General features: G+C 43.6%; 1 non-coding gene across 1 annotated transcript; it reads left to right on the top strand.

The window, feature by feature from the left end:
* The first annotated feature begins 1,696 nt into the window (after window positions 1-1,696).
* Window positions 1,697-1,845, top strand: LOC115864227 (small nucleolar RNA SNORA57). Its single transcript, XR_004043862.1, has one exon. It is a non-coding gene; the product is annotated as a small nucleolar RNA SNORA57 (small nucleolar RNA).
* Window positions 1,846-12,846: the final 11,001 nt, after the last annotated feature.

The following is a 12,846-nucleotide window of genomic DNA, read 5'->3' as shown; positions in this document are numbered from 1 at the left end:
TCCTTTGTGCCCTGGTCCTAGTTTTATAAAAGTCTTGCCCAGCTTGAGGAGTCCCACTGGACCTTTCAGGGGTTGCTTCCCTGAGGCCCTTCCTGGCCCTGGGGTTGTGAGGGTAGAATAAGGTTTTATAAGCAATCATGCAGCCCCTTCATTCCCCCCAGAGGCCCTAAAATGCTCTGGAATGAGAAGGTGATAAATAGGTTTTGTAGACTGTTTGGAGGGCCCAGGTGCTTTTAGAACAAGAATCAGAATAGGACAACGCCTGGGACCTGTTATTTTGTTACCAAGGCTGTTGCCCTAGAGTCATACCCCAGCCCCTCTCTCGAAAAAAAAAACCCAGTTACTCTTGGGGACTTCCCTGGTGGTCCGGTGGGTAAGACTCCCCGCTCCCAATGCAGGGGGCCTGGCTTCAATCCCTGATCGGGGAACTAGATCCCACATGCATGCCACAACTAAGAGTTCATATGCCGCAACTAAGGAGTCCACATGCCACAACTAAGAAGCCTGCATACTGCCACTGAGAAGCCCACATGCTGCAACGAAGACCTAGCACAGCCAAAAAAAAAAAAAAAAAAGAAACCAATTACTCTTATCTAAGTTTCAGGAGGGAGCTGCAAAGAGCAAAACAAAACCAAGAACTGGTTAGAACAAATTAGACCCAAGGTGGCAGAAGATTTGACTTCAGCTGGACCTTGAGCCTCATTATACGCTCATTGTAATACATTAGCATGCTAAATGACACACCCACCGGTGCCATGACAGTTGACGATTGCCATGACAACAATTGGAAAAGCTCATACAAGGACTGAAAAGGAGAGCTGCATTAGTTCCAGGACCAAACCACACCCCTGTTCTCGGATAACCCATGAATATTCATTCCTCTCAGTCTTTCCAAATCTCTCCCTTTTACCTTGACCCCTCTATATATTTGGTGTCTCCACACAAATTGGGTTGAGAAGTTGATTTGTGAACTAGGTTCCCAATTCTCCATTCTTTGGCCATTGAATAAAGCTTGTGCTATTCCAGTCATTGGTTTCGTTATTGGCTGCGAATCCGACTGGAAAAAGAACTTCCCTGACTGAGACAAGGGGTCTCAGCCCAGGCTCAGAACCCTGGTTAACCAATTCGGTGACACTTTTACCCACTGCTCACAGCCCCCCTGCTCTCTCCTCCAGAATTCTTATACCACAGGGTATAGGGGCAGTGATCTGGTTGGAAGAGGGTTGAGAAGACTTAGGAAACTTGTCTTGAAACTGCAATTGCAGGGTTTTGCTGGAGATTCAGTGTTTTATGAGGAGGCTTGTGGGGTGTGGTAGTGAGGAGAGGGTGTTGATGAAGGTCTGAGCCTTGCCCACTCACTCCTTAGCATGGCCACTGGCTCCCCCTTTTGTTAGAAACTGGCCATGCCAGTTCCCAAATAAAAAAATTATAAACGAATGTAATTCAAGTTGTAGGGGAGCCACACTTGCTACCCCAAAATGTCTCTTTGGCATGCAGACTATTTCGAACTGGAAAACATCAAGGCCCAAAAGATTCAGGAAAAAGCTTTGACCTTCCTCCTAACTGCCTAAAAGAATGTAGATAGAGGATGTGTTCCAGAAAAGACGTTAGCACCGTAGATAACTATAGAGTGAATTAGGTGTGTAGACAGGGAGGAGCCTAGCAAAGTCTCTTTGTTAAAATTCCACTCTGTAACGCTCCTTTTCTTGGCGGGGATTAGGCGTGCGGTCTCGGTCCGAGTAATGTACGGAGGTAGAGGGAAAGGGCTTCGGCCCCCTCCGCGTCATGTCTTCGGTACCGGCGGCTTCCATTCCGCGGGTTCTATCCTCAAGCGCTGGGACACAGGGGAAAAAAAAAAAAATTCCACTCTGTGTCCCATTGTCTCTGCATGGCCCAGCAATACTTATTTACCAAACATGTGCTTTTCCATCTCCATGTCAACCGCCTTCCTCCCCTTTGAAGTCCCAAACCACTACCTTCAATATTCTCTTTTGTCTTTAACTGAAGATGGCATTTAAAGTGAGAGTTTCAGCCATTTGGGCTTGTTATTCAGTTTTGCTGGTTTTCTTCCATGTATACATGTTATTAAACTCTTACGTGATTTTCTTCTGTTAATCTGTCTCATGTCAATTTAATTCTTAGACCAGCCAGAATAACCTAGAAAGGTAAAGTGTTTTCCTTCCTGACAAAGTCAAACTTTGAGAAGGATTTTCATGGAATTTGACAAAACTCATGTTAAAGGGTAAAGGATAAAAGAAAATAAAGTGTAAAGGATCAAGAATTGCTAAGACAATTTTGAAGAAGAATGTGGTGAAGATATTCTTCTTTAAGTTATTAAGACATCATAGGGAATTCCCTGGGAGTCCAGTGTTAAGATTCAGTGCTTTCACTGCCGAGGGGCTGGGCTTGATCCCTGGTTGGAGAGCTGAGATCCCACAAGCTGCGTGGCATGGCCAAAAGAAAAAAAGACATCATAAAATGTAGAACTTAAAACTGACTTTTAAGGGATGAATTTCTGAGCTATCCAATATATATGGGAGCTTGAATTTAATGGCAGAGGAACTTGAATTTAATGGCAGAAGTGTTACGGAGTATAGGGAATAATGAACTATTCAATAAATGTTCTGGAACCTGTGGCTCTCTATGGAGAATATAAAAATAAATCCCTACCTCACATCACACACAAATATCACACGGATTAAAGCCCAAATGTGGAAGAAAAGCATAAAACTTTAAAAGGAAGAGTATTTTGGGGGGGTAGAGATAGATTTCTCAAATAAAACAAAAAATTCCCATGAACTATAAAGGAACATTTGACAACATTAAAATTAAAACACTGCAAATACTAAAACACATCATAACCAAAGGCACAACCTTTGAAAGAATGACATAGCCCGAGGACATGACATAAACTGATTAGAACCAAATGGGTCCAAGATGGCAGACAAGTCAACTTCCACTAGACCTTGAGCCTCAGTATACACTCACATCAGCAAGCTAAATGACACACTCACAGGCGCCATGACAGTTCCAAGACCAACCATAGGCATCAAAAAGTGGGTGGTGGCCCAGTTCCTGGAAATCCCCGCCCCTTACTAAAATAGCTGGAATACTCCTCCCACTCATTAGCCTAGGAAATTACCCACTCCTATAAAAACTGACAACCCCATACCCTGGTGCTCTTCTCACCTTCTGAGATGGCCCACACTCTGCCTGTGGAGTGTGTTTCTCCCAAGGCCACTCTCGCCTTCTGAGGTGGCCCACACTCTGTGGAGTGTGTTTCTCTCTAAATAAATCCACTTCTTACCTATCACTTTGTCTCTCACTGAATTCTTTCTGTGATGAGACATCAAGAACCTGAGCTTCATTAAGTCCTGAAACCAGGTGTGTGATCTCAGTTGGCAGACTGCTGGTTTTGTCTGGGTTTGAGTCCCAGCTGCATGGGTTTATGTTGGGTTTGAGTCCCGGCACATGGGTTCAAGTCCAATCTGAGGTGCACAGTTTCAAAAAGACAAGCTGTAGACTGAGCAAAGATATCTGCCATATATATAACAGACAAATAATTAGTACCCAGAATACACATCAAGAAATAAAAGACAAATAACCCAGTAAAAATTGTTGTTTGGATAGGAATGGGTGGTTAGTAGAGAAAGAACCTGAATATTCATAAACGAATGGACAGATGCTCAACTTCACTGGTAGTCAGAGAAATGCCCACTAAAACAGCATTTTATAATAATCATGCTGAAAAAAAATCAAGTCTGGTATGTCAAGGGTTGGTGAGGAGCTGGTAAATGGAATGCTGGTAGGAAGTAAATTATTTCAACTGTTTTGAAGAATCATTTGTCAATGTCTAGGGGAGTTGAATATATACCTTATGACCCAAGAATTCCACTCTAGCCTCTCCCCTAGAGAAACTCTCACACTAGAGCACAATTCAATGTGAGTAAGAATGGCCACTGTGGTTCCTTTGCTGAGGTGAAAAGTGGAAACAACCTAAATGTCCTTCAGTAGGTCCATGCTATGGTTTTTGTTTTGTTTTTAATCTCTCTCTCTCTGCCTGGAATTGGTGGGGCGAGTGTGGTAGGGGCCCCAGGACTGGGATCAATGTGAGCAAGAAGCACAAGTAGGGCAAATGCCTCTATGAGGAACGTGTACAGAAGCCTCTGAAGCTGGTGCTAAAAGGGGAAGGAAACAAGGCCACTGGCAGGTCAGGACACAATTTTTTTTAAACATCTTTATTGGAGTATAATTGCTTTACAATTGTCTATTAGTTTCTGCTTTATAACAAAGTGAATCAGCTATACATATACATATATCCCCATATCTCCTCCCTCTTGCATCTCCCTCCCACCCTCCCTATCCCACCCCTCTAGGTGGACACAAAGCACCGAGCTGATCTCCCTGTGCTATGCGGCTGCTTCCCACTAGCTATCTATTTTACGTCTGGTAGTGTATATATGTCCATGCCTCTCTCTCGCTTTGTCACAGCTTACCCTTCCCCCTCCCCATGTCCTCAAGTCCATTCTCTATAGGACACAATTTAAAAAAAATAACAGCTTTCGAGTTACCTGGTGGTCCAGTGGTTAAGACTCTGTGCTTCCAATGCAGGGGGCATGGGTTCAATCCCTGGTTGGGGAAGTTCTGCATGCTGTGTGGTGAGGACAAAACAACAAAACAAACAAACAAAAACCCCAGCTTTATTGAGATATAATTCACATGCCAAACAATTCACCCAATCTGAAGTATACAATGTGATATTTTTTAGTATGTTTGAATAATTGTACAACCATCACCATCATCAATCACTGTTGACTCTATTTTATTTTTTGGCTTAACACAAAGAAATTAATTCTCTTATGGAGAGGCTAGAAGTCAAAAAACATCATGACAGGGTTGGTTCCCTCTGGAACCCCTGAGGAAGAATCTGTTCCATGCCTCTCTCCTAGCTTCTGCTAGCTGCTGGCAATCCTTAGCATTCCTTGGCTTACGGCTGCAACATGCCAACCCTTGCCTCCATCTTCACATGGTCTCCTTCTCTGTATGTCTTTGTGTGTCTTCTCTTCTTATAAGGACACTAGTCATTGGATTTAGGGTCCTCTCTAATTGAGTATGCAGGTCAGGGCACAATTTAAAACTCTTTGAGGATGGAAATGATCATTGCAAACAAGAACAGAAAAAGAAAAAAGAGAAAGAAAGTAGAAAAGCAGGTTCTGGGTGAGGAAAGAGAGGTGGGGAGTGGGGAAATGAAAAGACTAAAGGAGGATAAAAAGAAGCAAGTTGAAGACCCATGAAGAATGAAACAAAACACCTCTGGAGTCTGGCTCCCAGAAGTTTGGAATTTCTACCTGTGAGCAGCCTCCTGAAAGAAAGTTCTATAGCTAAGCAAGAAGGATAATAGGGTTTGTCCCTTCTAGGTTTTTTTTTTTCTTTTTTAAGACTATTTTTTAAGAGTATTTTTAGGTTTACAATAACATTGAGAGGAAGGGAGCCTTCTGAGGAGATTGGTTCAAGATGGTGGAGTAGAAGGACGTGCACTCACTCCCTCTTGTGAGAGCACTGGAATCATAACTAACTGCTGAACAATCATGGACAGGAAGACACTGGAATTCACCAAAAAAGATACCCCACATCCAAAGACAAAGGAGAAGCCTCAGTGAGACAGTAGGAGGGGTGCAATCACTATAAAATCAAATCCCATAACTGCTGGGTGGGTGACTCACAAACTGGAGAACAATTATACCACAGAAGGTCACCCACTAGAGTGAAGGTTCTGAGCCCCATGTCAGGCTTCCCAACCTGGGGGTCTGGCAACAGGAGGAGGAATTCCCAGAGAATCAGACTTTGAAGGCTAGCGTGATTTGACTGCAGGACTTTGACAGGACTGGGGGAAACAGAGACTCCACTCTTGGAGGGCACACACAAAGTAGTGTGTGCATCGGGACCCAGGGGGAAGGAGCAGTGACCCTATAGGAGACTGAACCAGACCTACCTGCTAGTGTTGGAGGGTCCCCTGCAGAGGCGGGGGGTGGCTGTGGCTCATCGTGGGACAAGGACACAAGGACACTGGCAACAGAAGTTCTGGGAAGAACTCTTTGGTGTGAGCCTTCCCGGAGTTGTCATTGGCGCCACCAAAGGGCCTGTAGCCTCCAGTGCTGGGTCACCTCAGGCCAAACAACCAACAGAGGGGAACTCAGCCCCATCCATCAGCAGACAAGCAGATTAAAGTTTTACTGAGCTCTGCCCACCAGAGCAACACCTAGCTCTACCCACCACTAGTCCTTCTCATCAGGAAGCTTGCATAAGTCTCTGAGATAGCCTCATCCACCAGAGGGCAGACAGCAGAAGCAAGAAGAACTACAATCCTGCAGCCTGTGGAACAAAAACCACATTCACAGAAAGATAGACAAAATGAAAACGCAGAGAACTATGTACCAGATGAAGGAACAAGATAAACCCCCAGAAAAACAACTAAATGAAGTGGAGATAGGCAACCTTCCAGAAAAAGAATTCAGAATAATGATACTGAAGATGATCCAGGACCTTGGAAAAAGAATGGAGGCAAAGATCGAGAAGATGCAAGAAATGTTTAACAAAGACCTAGAAGAATTAAAGAACAAACAAACAGAGATGAACAATACAATAACTGAAATGAAAAGTATACTAGAAGGAATCAATAGCAGAATAACTGAGGCAGAAGAACGGATAAGTGACCTGGAAGACAGAATGGTGGAATTCACTGCCGTGGAACAGAATAAAGAAAAAAGAATGACATATATACACTGATATGTATAAAATGGATAACGAATAAGAACCTGCTGTATAAAAAAATTAAAAAAATAAAACACACACAAAAAAGAAAAAAGAATGAAAAGAAATGAAGACAGCTTAAGAGACCTCTGGGGCAATATTAAATGCACAAACATTCATATTATAGGGGTCCCAGAAGGAGAAGAGAGAGAGAAAGGACCCAAGAGAATATTTGAAGAGATTATAGTCGAAAACTTCCCTAACATGAGAAAGGAAATGGCCACCCAAGTCCAGGAAGTGCAGAGAGTCCCAGGCAGGATAAACCCAAGGACAAACATGAGGAGACACATAGTAATCAAATTGACAAAAATTAAAGGTGAAGAAAAATTATTAAAAGGAACAAGGCGGGCTTCCCTTGTGGTGCAGTGGTTGAGAGTCTGCCTGCCAATGCAGGGGATGCGGGTTCGTGCCCCAGTCTGGGAGGATCCCACATGCCGTGGAGCAGCTGGGCCCGTGAGCCATGGCCGCTGAGCCTGCGTGTCCGGAGCCTGTGCTCCACGGAGGGGGGGCAGCCACAGCGGTGAGAGGCCTGCATATCATACACACACACACAAAAAAGCAACAAGGCAAAAATGACAAATAACATACAAGGGAACCCCCATTAAGTTAACAGCTGATTTCTCAGCAGAAACTCTACAAGCCAGAAGGGAGGGGCACGATATATTTAAAGTGATGAAAGGGAAGAACCTACAACAAAGACTACTCTACCCGGCAAGGAACTCATTCAGATTCGACGGAGAAATCAAAAGCTTTACAGACAAGCAAAAGCTAAGAGAATTCAGCACCACCAGACCAACTCTACAACAAATGCTAAAGGAACTTATCTAAGTGGGAAACACAAGAGTAGAACAGGACCTACAAATAAAACTGAGAGGAAGGTAGAGATTTTGCATACACCCCCTATCCTCACTCATGCATAGCCTCCCTCATTATCCTTATCACTCACCAGGGAATTTCCTGACTGTTCAGTGGTTAGGACTGCCTGCTCTCACTGCTGAGGGCCTGGGTTCAGTCCCTGGTTGGGAAACTAAGATCCCACAAGCTACATGGTGTGGCAAAAAAAAAAAAAAAGAAAAAAGAAAAAATCACTCACCAAAATGGTACATTTTTTACTAAGGATGAGCCTACTTTGAAATATCATAATCATTCAAAGTCCATAGTTTAGGGTTTACTATTGATGTTGTACATTCTATGGGTTCGGACAAATGTATAATGACATATACCCATCATCATAATATCATACGTGGTATTTTCACTGCCCTAAAAATCCTCTGTGCTCTGCGTATTCCTCTCTCCCCCTTCCTCTGCTCTAGCAACCATGGATCTTTTTATTGTTTCCACAATTTTGTGTTTCCTTCCAGAAGTTTTGAATCAATGATGAGGCAATCACGGAGAAAGGACCCCAAAGCTTACTTTTCATTTCCTGTGACTCCTGACTACTCTAAAATTATTCAGCATTAGTGATTTTAGTAGCACAAAAGAGGAGATCTAGAATAATGACCACCAGCCCATAAAAGCACGACAGGATAGTTTAGAACTAATGTGTATCAATGCCATGCTTTACAATAACAGAGACCATTTGTCGCAAAGCTGCAAAGAGGTTGTTGTACTCAGGTGTGCAAACTCGAAGCCTGGACCGAACTCAGATTCTGAATCCGTGTATAATCTTCACAGCAGACTCATGAAAGACCAGAGAGTAAAAAGTGCATCAGATATCTTGCAGAGAGGGGAGGACCATGGCTGCTGGCCAAGGGAGAAAGAAGATCTTGTAGACACTGATGCAGAAGTCTTCAAAATTCCCACTGAGGAAAGTGAAAAGAAAGAGATATGCTTAAAGGTAAATGTAAAGCAGTAGTTCAGAAGGAGAACAAGGGTGGACTGGCCCCATAGTTAAGAGATGTGGAGGAAAGCTGACTGGCAAGTCAACTGAGACTGAAAGACCAGATGGCTAACTACACAGAGACCTCTATTCTGCGGAGCCTGTGGTAGGAGAACCAGGCCATTATCTTGTAAGGCTGAGGTTGACAAATCAATGGCTTTGGTCTGGAGTGAATATGGATGAGGGGGAAAATCGAATTCCACGGCATCACTGTTTTGAGACGGTGACTATTGCCCTAGGATCACAATGCAAAAAGATAGGAATTAGTGTTTCCAGTTTGCAGATTGAGAAACTGAAACTAAGGTTAAGGGACTTGCTCCTGGTAAAACTGTCCCAAGTGTTGAAGTTGGGAGGGGCTCCCAGACATGTGTGACTTCAGCCACAGGAGGCCTGAAAAAACAGTCGTGACCTTGGAAGGTATACAGAAATCAGAGGAATCGGGTGGCTGGTGTGAAGGGTTTGTTTCACTAAAAAACGTCTGTCTTCGTTGAATTAGTTAACTCATTCTAGGGAGGAGGCCTCAGTCTAACCCTCCTTTTTATAGAAAGGTCAGCTGGGTGGGTCAGGCAGCTGGGGAATGTGTGCTTTTTCATGAGTTCAGGCTTCCTGATTCATAGGGTGAAATTTAGCTTTCTTATTGCCTCTCTGAGAAGGATGAGCTCATTGGTGGTGACAAGAGCAGCCCTCTGTCCTTCCTTCTTTCCCAAATGCTGGAAGAAGTGGGATGTGAGCTCTCAAATGTCACAGAAGCCTACAAACTGCTGACTCCCAGATGCCAGGCATAGCTGGGGTTGGCTCAAAACGTGGAGACAGGGCAATACCATCATCTGCTAAGAATTCATTGTTCTGCAGCTCGCCTGGGACACAATGGCAAGACTGAAACAGGAGGCATAGATATGGGGCGGGGGGAGGGGGGGAGTGTAGGCAACGTGGGTGTGTCTTTGCAAATACAGCCTTCGTGGGGGTGGGGAGAGGAGCAGTGCAGGATTAGTCCATAGGCAGACTGCATGTGGGTTTAGGGCACCAAGAAGCAGGGACGCAAAAACCCCTGATGGAACAAAGCAAAACAAAACATATACCCAAACAAAGAAAGGGAGGGGGGGAACATTTGTTTGAAAAGATTTTGATATTCACTGCTTAAAAAAGGCATTGAAGTAGTAATGGGAAAATTTAGAACTTTGTGTAGTGTTATGTATTTTGAATCACAAATGGTGTGTGCGCACTATGACGTTTGCAAAGTCTAGGGTACTATTTAGATTAGGAGGTGTCCTGGGTTGAATGGTGCCAGACTCCCTTGTAGGCAGAAGGGCAGCTGATAGCCTGATGGACACGCTTTGAGCCCCTGAGTAGACCCCTGACTCTTTCTCAAAGGGCTCTAGAGGGTTAGCTGTTGAGGTGGGATTAGAGATTATTTTAATGTTCTTTGTGTATTCTCCAAATTTTCTTTTGTGTATATGTATATGCGTATATATATATATATAATGTATTTTAAACAATTTTATTAAAATAAAATCACACAATATGTTATTGAGTTCTTCCTGAGCAAAATCATGATTTATGATAAGAGTAAACTAAGTCCTTTTTGGTCATCACTGCCTTTTGGGTTTTTTTTCTCTGCATTCACACACATATATAGAAACACACAGATGATAATCAGATTATTTTGTGTGGTTTTTAAAAAACTTAAATGACATTGGACTGCACATTTCTTTCTTCAACTTGCATTTTTCACTCAACAACACACGTCGATCTTTTTCACTCTTCTAACCATAGCATGAAAGTCCAAATTTAGTTCAAGGTGTACCTTTCTACCAGTTCTCAAGAGAGATGGCTTAACCAACTAAGAGCTGATATCCAGCAGGCACTATGAGAAAGAGATTTCCTTGTTGCTAGAGCTCGTTGCTAGGGATGAAGGCGCAGGTGCTGTCAGGCAAGGTGAAATCCTGCCCGGGCACGGCGGGGTATTCACCACTGCCACTGCCCAGCAGAGTCACCTTGCCCAGGCAGGAGCTAGTGCCCGGAGGTCTTCGGAGAGCTATTTACATCAACAAGGAGTCACTTTGTCCAGACTGCACTTTCTGGGATAGTCTTCACAAACTCTGGGTGTTTATAGTCTAAATGTCCCCTGGCCATAGATGCTTCTTCATATGTTCTTACTGATAAGCCCCCAGCAGCGCCCCCGGCAGCTGAGCTACTGAGTGCCTAGGGCAACCACAGATGTGGATGATGACCTCCTGACAGAATTTCATTTTCATATCAAAACAATTTTACTTATAAACAACTTTATTTTTGTCAAAAACAAGTGGATTTGAAATCATATCAAACCACCAAACAACAGCTGGTGTAGGAACTGGAATGCCGGCAGGAACAACGGCCACTCTCTTCCTTTCTGCTTTCTAGGCACTCCTCCCCCTTTTCTCCCTTTTCATCCTGACCAGGTGCTTCTGCTACATATCTTGTGTGTAGCCTGGGCTGTCCATCTCAACTTATTTAATGTCTTTTCTCCCTAAGTGCCCACCATCTATTTCCTATGATCTCTGGGTTTCTTAGTTTAATTCTTTTTTTTTTGGCCACGCTGCAAGGCTTGAAAGATCTTAGCTCCTTGGAACAGGGATGGAACCCGCCCTGGCAGTGAAAGCACAGGAGTCCTAACTACTGGACCTCCAGAGAATTCCCCTAGTTCAATTTCTAAGAAGATAAAAATATGATTGGTTTCTAGCCAACCAATTGACTGGCGATTTGGGGTCATGTGTTCAGACCTGATCCAACGAACTTGTCTGCCTGAGGTGGAGGCTGGCCTGCCCCTCCCAAGGGTCTGTGGGTGTGGCAGTTCCTCCAGGAACTCCAGGGGCAAGTCAGGCAGCGGCATGTGCCTCCTACACAGGTGTGGTCTTCCAAAATTTGGGGAATTTTGCTTTGTTCTAGAGTATGTCAGCATGAGTAAGAATAACATGTTTCCTTTCCCTTCCTCCTACTCCGAGCCCAAAACCTAAGTTCTGGAAATCTAAACTAAGTTATTTTTTGCATAAAAATATTTTATAAGTCCTATATATATATAATAGTGATAACATGAAATGGACAAAATGCCTTGTACTCAAAGGATGGCTAAATAAAATATGTCCATTCTATGACATATTGTCTGTCATTAAAGTGATGTTCATTAAAATTTAAAAAAAACAAGGGAAATGCATATTATAAAATATAATAATAGTAAGTGAAAAAATAGACTATTGGTTTGGCCAAAAAGTTCCTTTGGTTTATTTATTTATTTTCTGGGCTGCATTGGGTCTTTGGTTCTGCTCATGGGCTTTCTCTAGTTGCGGCGAGCAGGGGCTACTCTTCGGTGCGGTGCGCGGCTTCTCATTGCCGTGGCTTCTCTTGTTTCGGAGCACAGGCTCTAGGCGCGCAGGCTTCAGTAGTCGTGCCTCGCAGGCTCTAGAGTGCAGGCTCAGTAGTTGTGGTGCATGGGCTTAGTTGCTCCGTGGCATGTGGGATCTTCCCAGACCAGGGCTCGAACCAATGTCCCCTGCATTGGCAGGCGGATTCTTAACCACTGCGCCACCAGGGAAGTCCTCCTTTGGTTTTTAAGTAAAAGTAAAAGACACATTTTTCGTTTTCACCAAGAACTTTATTGAACAACGTTTTCACCCTTTTGTTCCACTACCTTCTACCATTTTTCAGGCAACTTCCTGATTCCATCTTCCTAAAACTTTTTATCTTTTTGAGCAGAGAACTGTTCTAGGTGCCTTTTACAGTGTTCCAGGGAATTGAAATTTTTTTCCATTAAGAGAATTCTGACCGAAATAAATGGAAATCCAAAGGTGCCATGTCTGGTGAATACAGCGGATGAATCAGAACTTCCCAGACAAGCTGTAACAGTTTTTGCTTGGTCATCAAAGAAACATGCAGTCTTGGGTTATTCTGATGGAAGGTTAAACTTTTTCTGTTGACTAATTCCGGACACTTTTCATTGAGTGCTGCTTTCTGTTGGTCTAATTGGAAGCAGTACTTGTTGGAAATAATTGTTTTGTTTTCCAGAAGGAACTTATAATAGAGGACGCCCTTCCAATCCCACCATATACACATCACCTTCTTTGGATGAAGACCAGACTTTGGTGTGGTTGGTGGTGGTTCATTTTGCTTGCCGCACGATCTCT

This window comes from Globicephala melas, chromosome 12 (assembly GCF_963455315.2).
Source record: "Globicephala melas chromosome 12, mGloMel1.2, whole genome shotgun sequence".
In the NCBI taxonomy this organism is placed as follows: Eukaryota; Metazoa; Chordata; class Mammalia; order Artiodactyla; family Delphinidae; genus Globicephala; species Globicephala melas.
The sequence above is the reverse complement of the archived record's forward strand: the minus strand, read 5'-3'. Positions and strand labels throughout refer to the sequence as shown.